Raw genomic sequence first — 11,201 nt, 5'->3', positions numbered from 1 at the left:
AGGATGTTCTTGACCACTGTCCAGTGATCCCCTCCTGGATTACTTTGGTACCTCCCTGCTAAGCTTATAGCAAGGCACACATCAGGTCCGTTACACAACATTGCATACATGATAGAACCTATGGCTGAGGCATAGGGAATGACTTTAATTTTCTCTCTATCTACTGCAGTGGTCAGGCATTGAGTCTGACTCAACTTCACACCTTGTAACACAGGCAAGAACCCTTTCTTTGACTGATCCATTTTGAACTTCTTCAAAACTTTATCAAGGTATGTGCTTTGTGAAAGTCCAATTAAGCGTCTTGATCTATCTCTATAGATCTTGATGCCCAATATATAAGCAGCTTCACCGAGGTCTTTCATTGAAAAATTCTTATTCAAGTATCCTTTTATGCTATCCAGAAATTCTGTATTATTTCCAATCAACAATATGTCATCCACATATAATATTAGAAATGCTACAGAGCTCCCACTCACTTTCTTGTAAATACAGGCTTCTCCAAAAGTCTGTATAAAACCATATGCTTTGATCACACTATCAAAGCGTATATTCCAACTCCGAGAGGCTTGCACCAGTCCATAAATGGATCGCTGGAGCTTGCACACTTTGTTAGCACCTTTAGGATCGACAAAACCTTCTGGTTGCATCAGATACAACTCTTCTTTAAGAAATCCATTAAGGAATGCAGTTTTGCATCCTTTTGCCAAATTTCATAATCAAAAAATGCGGCAATTGCTAACATAATTCAGACAGACTTAAGCATCGCTACGGGTGAGAAGGTCTCATCGTAGTCAACTCCTTGAACTTGTCGAAAACCTTTCGCAACAAGTCGAGCTTTGTAGACAGTAACATTACCGTCAGCGTCAGTCTTCTTCTTGAAGACCCATTTATTCTCTATGGCTTGCCGATCATCGGGCAAGTCAACCGAAGTCCACACTTTGTTCTCAAACATGGATCCCATCTCAGCTTTCATGGCCTCAAGCCATTTCACGGAATCTGGGCTCATCATTGCTTCCTCATAGTTCGTAGGTTTGTCATGGTTTAGTAACATGACATCCAGAACATGATTACCGTACCACTCTGGTGCGGAACGTACTCTGGTTGACCTATGAGGTTCGGTAGTAACTTTATCTGATGTTTCATGATCATCATCATTAACTTCCTCATTAATTGGTTTAAGTATCGCTAGAATTGATTTTTGTGATGAACTACTTTCCAATTCGAGAGAAGGTACAACTACCTCATCAAGTTCTACTTTCCTCCCACTCACTTCTTTCGAGAGAAACTCCTTCTCTAGAAAGGATCCATTCTTAGCAACGAATATCTTGCCTTCGGATCTGTGATAGACGGTGAACCCAATAGTTTCCTTTGGGTATCCTATGAAGACGCATTTCTCCGATTTGGGTTCGAGCTTATCAGGTTGAAGGTTTTTCACATAAGCATCGCAACCCCAAACTTTAAGAAACGACAGCTTAGGTTTCTTACCGAACCACAATTCATATGGTGTCATCTCAACGGATTTAGATGGTGCCCTATTTAACGTGAATGCGGGTGTCTCTAAAGCATAACCCCAAAACGATAGTGGTAAATCGATAAGAGACATCATAGATCGCACCATATCTAACAAAGTGCGGTTACGACGTTCGAACACACCATCATGCTGTGGTGTTTCAGGTGGCGTGAGTTGCGAAACTATTCCACATTGTTTCAGATGAAGACCAAACTCGTAACTCAAATATTCGCCTCCACGATTAGATCATAGAAACTTTATTGTCTTGTTACGATGATTTTCCACTTCACTCTGAAATTCTTTGAACTTTTCAAATGTTTCAGACTTATGTTTCATGAAGTAGATATACCCATACCTGCTCTAACCATCTGTGAAGGTCAGAAAATAATGATACCCGCCGCGAGCCTCAACACTCATCGGACCGCATACATCAGTGTGTATTATTTCCAATAAGTCAGTGGCTCGCTCCATTGTTCCGGAGAACGGAGTCTTAGTCATCTTGCCCATGAGGCATGGTTCGCAAGCATCAAGTGATTCCAAAAGCCCATCTGCATGGAGTTTCTTCATGCGCTTTACACCAATATGACCTAAACGGCAGTGCCACAAATAAGTTGCACTGTCATTATTAACTTTGCATCTTTTGGCTTCAATATTATGAATATGTGTATCACTACGATCGTGATTCAACAAAAATAGACCACTCATCAAGGGTGCATGACCATAAAAGATATTACTCATATAAATAGAACAACCATTATTCTCTGATTTAAATGAATAACTATCTCGCATCAAACAAGATCCAGATATAATGTTCATGCTCAACGCTGGTACCAAATAACAATTATTCAGGTCTAAAACTAATCCTGAATGTAGATGTAGAGGTAGCGTGCCGACGGTGATCACATCGACCTTGGAACCATATCTGAAGCGCATCGTCACCTCGTCCTTAGCCAATTTTCATTTAATCCGTAGCCCCTGTTTCGAGTTGCAAATATGAGCAACAGAACTAGTATCAAATACCCAGACGCTACTACGAGCATTAGTAAGGTACACATCAATAACATGTATATCAAATATACCTTTCACTTTGCCATCCTTCTTATCCTCCAAATACTTGGGGCAATTCCGCTTCCAGTGACCAGTCCCTTTGCAGTAGAAGCACTCAGTTTCAGGCTTAGGTCCAGACTTGGGCTTCTTCCCTTGAGTAGCAACTTGCTTGCTATTCTTCTTGAAGTTCCCCTTCTTCCCTTTGCCCTTTTTCTTGAAACTAGTGGTCTTGTTAACCATCAACACTTGATGCTCCTTCTTGATTTCTACCTCCGCAGCCTTAAGCATCGCGAAGAGCTCGGGAATTGTCTTTTCCATCCCTTGCATGTTATAGTTCATCACAAAGCCTTTATAGCTTGGTGGCAGTGACTGAAGAACTCTGTCAATGACACTATCATCAGGAAGATTAACTCCCAGCCGAGTCAAGTGGTTATGGTACCCAGACATTCTGAGTATGTGTTCACTGACATAACTATTCTCCTCCATCTTGCAGCTATAGAACTTGTTGGAGACTTCATATCTCTCAACTCGGGCAATTGCTTGAAATATTAACTTCAACTCCTGGAACATCTCATATGCTCCATGATGTTCAAAACGTCTTTGAAGTCCTGCTTCTAAGCCGTAAAGCATGGCACACTAAACTATAGAGTAGTCATCGGATTGAGTTTGCCAGACGTTCATAACGTCCGGAGTTGCTCCTGCAGCAGGTCTTGCACCTAACGCTACTTCCAGGACGTAATTCTTCTGTGCAGCAATGAGGATAATCCTCAAGTTACGGACCCAGTCCGTGTAGTTGCTACCATCATCTTTCAACTTACCTTTCTCTAGGAACGCATTGAAATTCAAGGGAACAGTAGCACGGGCCATTGATCTACAACGACATAGATATGCAAAAACTATCGGGACTAAGTTCATGATAAATTTAAGTTCAATTAATCATATTACTTAAGAACTCCCACTTAGATAGACATCCCTCTAGTCATCTAAATGATCACGTGATCCATATCAACTAAACCATGTTCGATCAGCACGTGAGATGGAGTAGTTTTCAATGGTGAACATCTCTATGTTGATCATATCTACTATATGATTCATGTTCGACCTTTCGGTCTCAGTGTTCCCAGGCCATATCTGCATATGCTAGGCTCATCAAGTTTAACCCGAGTATTTTGCACGTGCAAAACTGTCTTGCACCAGTTGTATGTGAACGTAGAGCTTATCACACCCGATCATCACGTGGTGTCTCGGCAGAACGAACTGTCGCAACGGTGCATACTCAGGGAGAATACTTATACCATGAAGTTTAGTGAGGGAGCATCTTATAATGCTACTGCCGTACTAAGCAAAATAAGATGCATAAAAGATAAACATCACATGCAATCAAAATATGTGACATGGTATGGCCATCATCATCTTGTGCCTTTGATCTCCATCTCCAAAGCACCGTCATGATCTCCATCGTCACCGGCTTGACACCTTGATCTCCATCGTAGCGTCGTTGTCATCTCGCCAACTATTGCTTCTACAACTATTGCTACCGCATAGTGATAAAGTAAAGCAATTACATGGCGATTGCATTTCATACAATAAAAGTGACAACCATAAGGCCCCTGCTAGTTGCCGATAACTTTTACAAAACATGCTCATCTCATACAATAACTTATATCACATCATGTCTTGACCATATCACATCACAACATGCCCTGCAAAAACAAGTTAGACGTCCTCTATTTTGTTGTTGCAAATTTTACGTGGCTGCTACGGGCTTCTAGCAAGAACCATTCTTACCTACGCATCAAAACCACAACGATATTTCGTCAAGTGTGTTGTTTTAACGTTCAACAAGGACCGGTCGTAGTCAAATTCGATTCAACTAAAGTTGGAGAAACAGACACCCGCCAGCCACCTTTATGCAAAACAAGTTGAATGTCTATCGGTGAAACTGGTCTCATGAACGTGGTCATGTAAGGTTGGTCCGGGCCGCTTCATCCAACAATACCGCCGAATCAAAATAAGACGTTGGTGGTAAGCAGTATGACTATTATCGCCCACAACTCTTTGTGCTCTACTCGTGCATATCATCTACGCATAGACCTGGCTTGGATGCCACTATTGGGGAACGTAGCATGCAATTTCAAAAAATTACTGCGATCACGCAAGATCTATCTAGGAGATGCATAGCAACGAGAGGGGGAGAGTGTGTCCACATACCCTCGTAGACCGAAAGCGGAAGCGTTAGGTTAACGCGGTTGATGTAGTCGAACGTCTTCACGATCCAACCGATCTAGTACCGAACGTATGGCTCCTTCGAGTTCAGCACATGTTCATCTCAATGACGTCCCTCGAACTCTTAATCCAGCAGAGGGTCGAGGGAGAGTTTCGTCAGCACGATGGCATGGCGACGGTGATGGTGATGTGATCCGCGCAGGGCTTCGCCTAAGCACTACGACACTATAACCGGAGGAGTAAACTGTGGAGGGGGCACCGCACACGGCTAAGAGAACAACTGTTGTCCTTTGGAGTGCCTCCTGCCCCATATATAAAGGAGGAGGGGAGCAGGCGGCCGGCCTAGAGGGGTGCACCGTGGGGGAGTCCTACTAGGACTCCTTGTCCTAGTAGGATTCCCCTTTCCTTCTCCGGAGTGGGAAAGGGGGAAAGGGAGAGGGGGTAGGAGAGGGAAAGGGGGGGCGCCCCTCCCCTAGTCCAATTCGGCCTCCCATGGGGGGGGCACCCCTTGTGGGCTGTCCCGTCTCTCTCCCGTGGCCCATGAGGCCCATGACTTCCTCGGGTTGGTTCCGGTAACCCCTCGGTACTCCGGAAAAATACCCGAACCACTCGAAACCATTCCAGTGTCCGAATACCATCTTCCAATATATCAATCCTTACCTCTCGACCATTTCGAGACTCCTCGTCATGTCTGTGATCTCATCCGGGACTCCAAACAATCTTGGGTCACCAAAACACATAACTCATAATACAAATCGTCATCAAACGTTAAGCGTGCGGACCCTACGGGTTCGAGAACTATGTAGACATGATCGAGACACATCTCTGGTCAATAAGCAATAGCGGAACCTGGATGCTCATATTGGTTCCTACATGTTCGACGAAGATCTTTATCGGTTAAACCGCAATAACAATATACGTTATTCCCCGTGTCATCGGTATGTTACTTGCCCGAGATTCGATCGTCGGTATCCTCATACCTAGTTCAATCTCATTACCGGCAAGTCTCTTTACTGCTTCCGTAATGCATCATCCCGCAACTAACTCATTAGTCACATTGCTTGCAAGGCTTATAGTGATGTGCATTACTGAGAGGGCTTAGAGATACCTCTCCGATACTCGGAGTGACAAATCCTAATCTCGATCTATGCCAGCCCAACAAACACCTTCGGTGACACCTTTAGAGCATTTTTATAATCACCCAGTTACGTTGTGACGTTTGATAGCACACAAGGTGTTCCTCCGGTATTTGGGAGTTGCATAATCTCATAGTCAGAGGAATATGTATAAGTCATGAAGAAAGCAATAGCAATAAAACTTAACAATATTATGTTAAGCTAACGGATGGGTCTTGTCCATCACATCATTCTATAATGAATAACTTAACCATCAAATGATTAACGAGCTAGTCAAGTAGAGCATACTAGGGACACTCTGTTTTGTCTATGTATTCACACATGTACTAGGTTTCCGGTTAATACAATTCTAGCATGAATAATAAACATTTATCATGATATAAGGAAATATAAATAACAACTTTATTATTGCCTCTAGGGCATATTTCCTTCATGTGGAGGGTACGGGCCTAGCGGGGAGCAGCACAAACGACCCGACACCCAGCCCCCAGCTCAGCCCCTAGCACGAAAGCACGGGATTGGCCCCTCCCATGGGTAGTGATGTAGGAGAACTCCCAACATCTTCGGCTGGAGGAGGGGGAGAGATGATCCAGGGCGAGCCCCTTCAAGAAGGGCTCGCCCCCACTACAAAAAGACACATCCGTGACATTTCGGGCCGAACGAATTTTTTTCTGTCATGCTTATGAAACTTCTATGACGATAATTGTCACAAAACCCGGTATCATCATAGATGTGGTGGCTCCTACTTCTATGACAAAAAATCATGACAGAACATGGACTTCTCATCCTGGGCGGGCCGGAGACGCAGCTGCATGACATTCTTTGGGCCGTCCATGGCGGAAAAACCGTGGTAGAAGCGAGGGCGAGGAAAATATCGGGAAGTTCCAGGTTACGGTGGGTGCTCGGGGCCGAGCGATGCACGAAGGGATTGCGCGTTTCTCTCGTACACGTACGCGCGTGGGTGCGAGGCGTTCGCCTACTGAACCCGAGCGATTGCACTGGCTACGCGTTACTGAACCCGAGCGATCGATCGATCCATGGCTGTTAACTCAACCCGATCGAGCGATTCCTTCGCTACTGCTGCTAACTGAAGCCGATCGAACATGCTTCCTCTTGATGAACAGTGAGCGTTGTTGGGGTTGGATGAACAGTTCCCGGTGGGGGTTGGATGAATAGGACCCCGTGGTAGTAGAGGCAGTTGCCGCTGGATGAATATGACCCGGATCGAGATGGTTGGGGTGGATGAACAAGACCCCGTGGAGGGCTGGTTGAACAGTAGCCGGTGGAGGGCTGGATGAACAGTAGCCCGTGGAGGGCTGGTTGAACAGTAGCCGGTGGAGGATGGATGAACAGGAGCCGGTGGATGAACAGTACCTGGTGGAGGTAGGAGGGAGACGCCGTGGATGAACAGTCGCAATTGGAGGCTGCAGGAAGTCGACGGTGGGTGAATAGTAGCCCGTGGAGTCCCGTTTTGCGGAATGCCACACCCCTCCGATGAACAAGACCCCCGTTTCGACCGTAGCGCTGCAACACAAGTCTGTTTCCTCCGTTTTGTGGTACGCCACTGATACGTCTCCAACGTATCTATAATTTTTGATTGTTCCATGCTGTTATATTATCATTCTTGGATGTTTTACAATCGTTTATAGCAACTCTATATCATTTTTTGGGACTAACCTATTGACCCAGTGCCCTGTGCCAGTTGCTGTTTTTTTGCTTGTTTTTTATATTGCAGGAAATCAATATCAAATGGAGTCCAAACACTGCGAAACTTTTTGTGGATTTTTATGGACCAGAAGACCACCAGTGGGCCAAAGAAGCACCTGGGGGTGCCCCAGCCCACCAGGGCGCGCCTGGGGGCCCAGGCGCGCCCAGGTGGGTTGTGCCCACCTCGGTGGCCTTTCACACCCCCTCTTTACCCTATAAATTCTCAAATATCCCAAAACCCTTGGGGTTAACCTAGATCAGAAGTTCTGCCCCCGCAAGGCTCTATAGCCACGAGAAACCAATCTAGACCCCGTTCTGGCACCCTGCTGGAGGAGGGAATCATCACCGGTGCCCATCTTCATCATCCCGGCGTCCACCACGATGAGGAGGGAGTAGTCCACCCTCGGGGTAGAGATGTCATGATCTTGATGTATCGCGGGCTTTGTTAATATAGTCGGATCATATGATGTTTTCCCCTCTCTATATTGTGATGAATTGAGTTTTCCCTTTGAGATTTTGTTTTATCGGATTGAATACCTTTATGGATTTGAGAGCACTTGATATATGTCTTGCAAATGAATACTCGTGGTGACAATGGGGTATTATTTTGATTCACTTGATATAAGTCTTGGCACTCAACTCGCGGATTCCCGAGGTGACATTAGGGTGATCTACGCATAGGGGTTGATGCATGTTCTTGTCTTTGTTTCTCCGGTAGGAATCTTGGGGCACTCTTTGAAGTTCTTTGTGTTGGGTTGAGTATTATGAATCTAAAATTATTTGGTGTTATTTTAGTACGAACTCTTGGACAGATCGATCGGAAAGAATAGCTTCGAGGTGGTTTCGTACCATACAAATGATCTTCTTATGTTCTGTGCTAGATAGGAACTTTGGAGTGATTCTTCATCGCACTTTGAGGGGTGGTTATATGATCCAATTATATTAACACTGTTGAGAGATTGCACTAGCGAAAGTACGGACCCTAGGCCTCATTTTCCAGCATTACAATACCATTTTTGTGCCCGTTTACTATTTGCTACCTTGTTGTTTTTATTTATTCAGATTATAAAAACATATTTCTACCATCAATATCACACATTTATCACCATATCTTCACCGAACTAGTGCACCTATACAATTTGCCATTGTATTGGGTGTGTTGGGGACACAAGAGATTTCTTGTATTTGATTGCAGGGTTGTTTGAGAGAGACCATCTACATCCTACACCTCCCACGGATTGATAAACCTTAGGTCATCCACTTGAGGGAAAATTGCTACTGTCCTACAAAACCCTGCGCTTGGAGGCCCAACACGAGTCTACAAGAATAAAGTTGCATAGTAGACATCAAGCTGTTTTCTAACTCCGTTGCCGGGGAGGTTAGGTAAGCGGCACTCACATCCCGTCAATGAAGCTCTTTTCTGGCGCCATTCCCGGGGCGGTGAGTGCTTGAAGGTATATCTTTAGATCTTGCAATTGAATCTTTTAGTTTCTTGTTTTATCACTAGTTTGGTTTTTAAAAGAAAACTACAAAAAAATGGAATTGTGGTTGCATCATATTATTCATCTTTATAATATCTTCCGTGAAAATTATGGAAAGGAAAAGTGTGCTCAATTGATAGACGAAGAATTCAATAGAATGTTTGGTATATATGATGAGCATGATTGCAATGTTGTTAGTATGAATTCTTTGAATATCCATGACGCTAATGATATGCAAAGCCATAAGCTTGGGGATGCCATGTTTGATGAAGATGATATTTTTAGTCCCCCAAGATTTGATGTGCAAATTTGTTATAATGACTGCATGCCTCATATTTATGACGATTATAATGATGAAAGTGGATTTGGAGAGGTCATGACTTTATTTAGTGATGAATCCACCATTTTGGACGAGGCTTCAATTGATTATGATAACAAAGTTGCTATATATGATGATTATGGTGATGACATGTATGCTATAAAGAATAGAGATAACCATGAAACTTGTGATCATGATTTTAATTTTCAGTCTCATGACAGTTAATTTGTTGAGTTTGCTCCCACTACTATTGATGAGAAGAAATTTGCTTATTTGGAGAGTAATAAGTTTTTTATGCTTTTGTGTCATAAACGAATGCTTTGAGTGATGGTTATATTGTTGAATTTCTTCATGATGCTACTGAAAATTATTATGAGGGAGGAACTTATGCTTGTAGGAATTGCAATAAAATCAAGTTTCCTCTATATGTGTTGAAAGTTTTGAAGTTATGTTTGTTTTGCCTTCCTATGCTAGTTGATTCTTGTTCCCATAAGTTGTTTGCTCACAATATCCCTATGCATAGGAAGTGGGTTAGACTTAAATTTTCTAGTCATATGTTTCATTATGCTCTCTTGATGTTTTAATTCTTATCTTTTATGCGAGCATCAATTGAATCATCATGCCTAGCTAAAAAGGCATTAAAAACGCTTGTTGGGAGACAACCCAACACTTTTACCTACTGTTTTTGTGTGTTCACATGATTAGGCTACTGTAGTAATCATTTTTTATTGCTTTCGTTTCAATAAAGTGCCAAGTAAAGCCTTTGGGATAGTGTGAATGATGGTTGACTTGAATCTGTGCAAAAACAGAAACTTTTGCTTCCAGAAAGAGAATTGTTTAAATTCACTAGAACGTGATAAATTTCTGAAATTTTGATAAATGATTGATATACAAATTCTCTACGTTTTCCTATTTTTTCAGAAATTTTGGAGTAGCAGAAGTATGGTTATTCTATAGATCATTACACACTGTTCTGTTTTTGATAGATTCTGTTTTCAATGCATAGTTTGCTTGTTTCCTAGTTTCTATGGCTTATATTTCTCAATATAAATTGTGGAAATGATATGCTATAGTAGGCATTATGTGGAAACAATTATGAATCTTGTCTTTGACAGTACCAAAGTGAAATGGTTTGCTCTTTGTCATACTAACCTATCTCACGAAGTTCCGTTAAGTTTTGTGCGATTGAAGTTTTCATGTTTTGGGTGAGATATCGATATGAGGAGAATAAGGAGTGACAAGACCCTAAGCTTGGGGATACCCAAGGCACCCCAAGGTAATATTCAAGGAAGATCCAAGCAACTATGCTTGGGGATGCCCCGGAAGGCATCCCCTCTTTCGTCTTCAACATTATCGGTAACCTCACTTGGAGCTATGTTTTCATTCGTCACATGATATGTGTTTTGCTTGGAGCGTCATTTTATTTTGTTAGAATTTCCTTGCTGTTATTTAGATTAATGTTTTGCATCTTTTATTTCAATGAAAATGTCAAGTATAGCCTTTGCCATGCTTATCTTGCAACTATATGAGTTGCTGTTTCAAAACAGAAAGTTTATCGATGTTGCAAAAATTCCCTAGAAAAGTCAGAATCTGATAAAATGTTGAAACTTTTTGCAAAATAAGCTCTGATAAAATTTCTACAGTGTGGTAGATTTTCATAATCTTTGGAGTTTAAGAAGTATTGATACTCTTGCATTCTTTACAGACTATACTGTTTTGGCAGATTGCTGTTATGTTTGCATTGTTTGCATATGTTGGCTTGTTTAATGATTCTA

The sequence above is a fragment of the Triticum aestivum genome, chromosome 7D (genome assembly GCF_018294505.1).
Source record: "Triticum aestivum cultivar Chinese Spring chromosome 7D, IWGSC CS RefSeq v2.1, whole genome shotgun sequence".
Lineage (NCBI taxonomy): Eukaryota > Viridiplantae > Streptophyta > Magnoliopsida > Poales > Poaceae > Triticum > Triticum aestivum.
The sequence above is the reverse complement of the archived record's forward strand: the minus strand, read 5'-3'. Positions refer to the sequence as shown.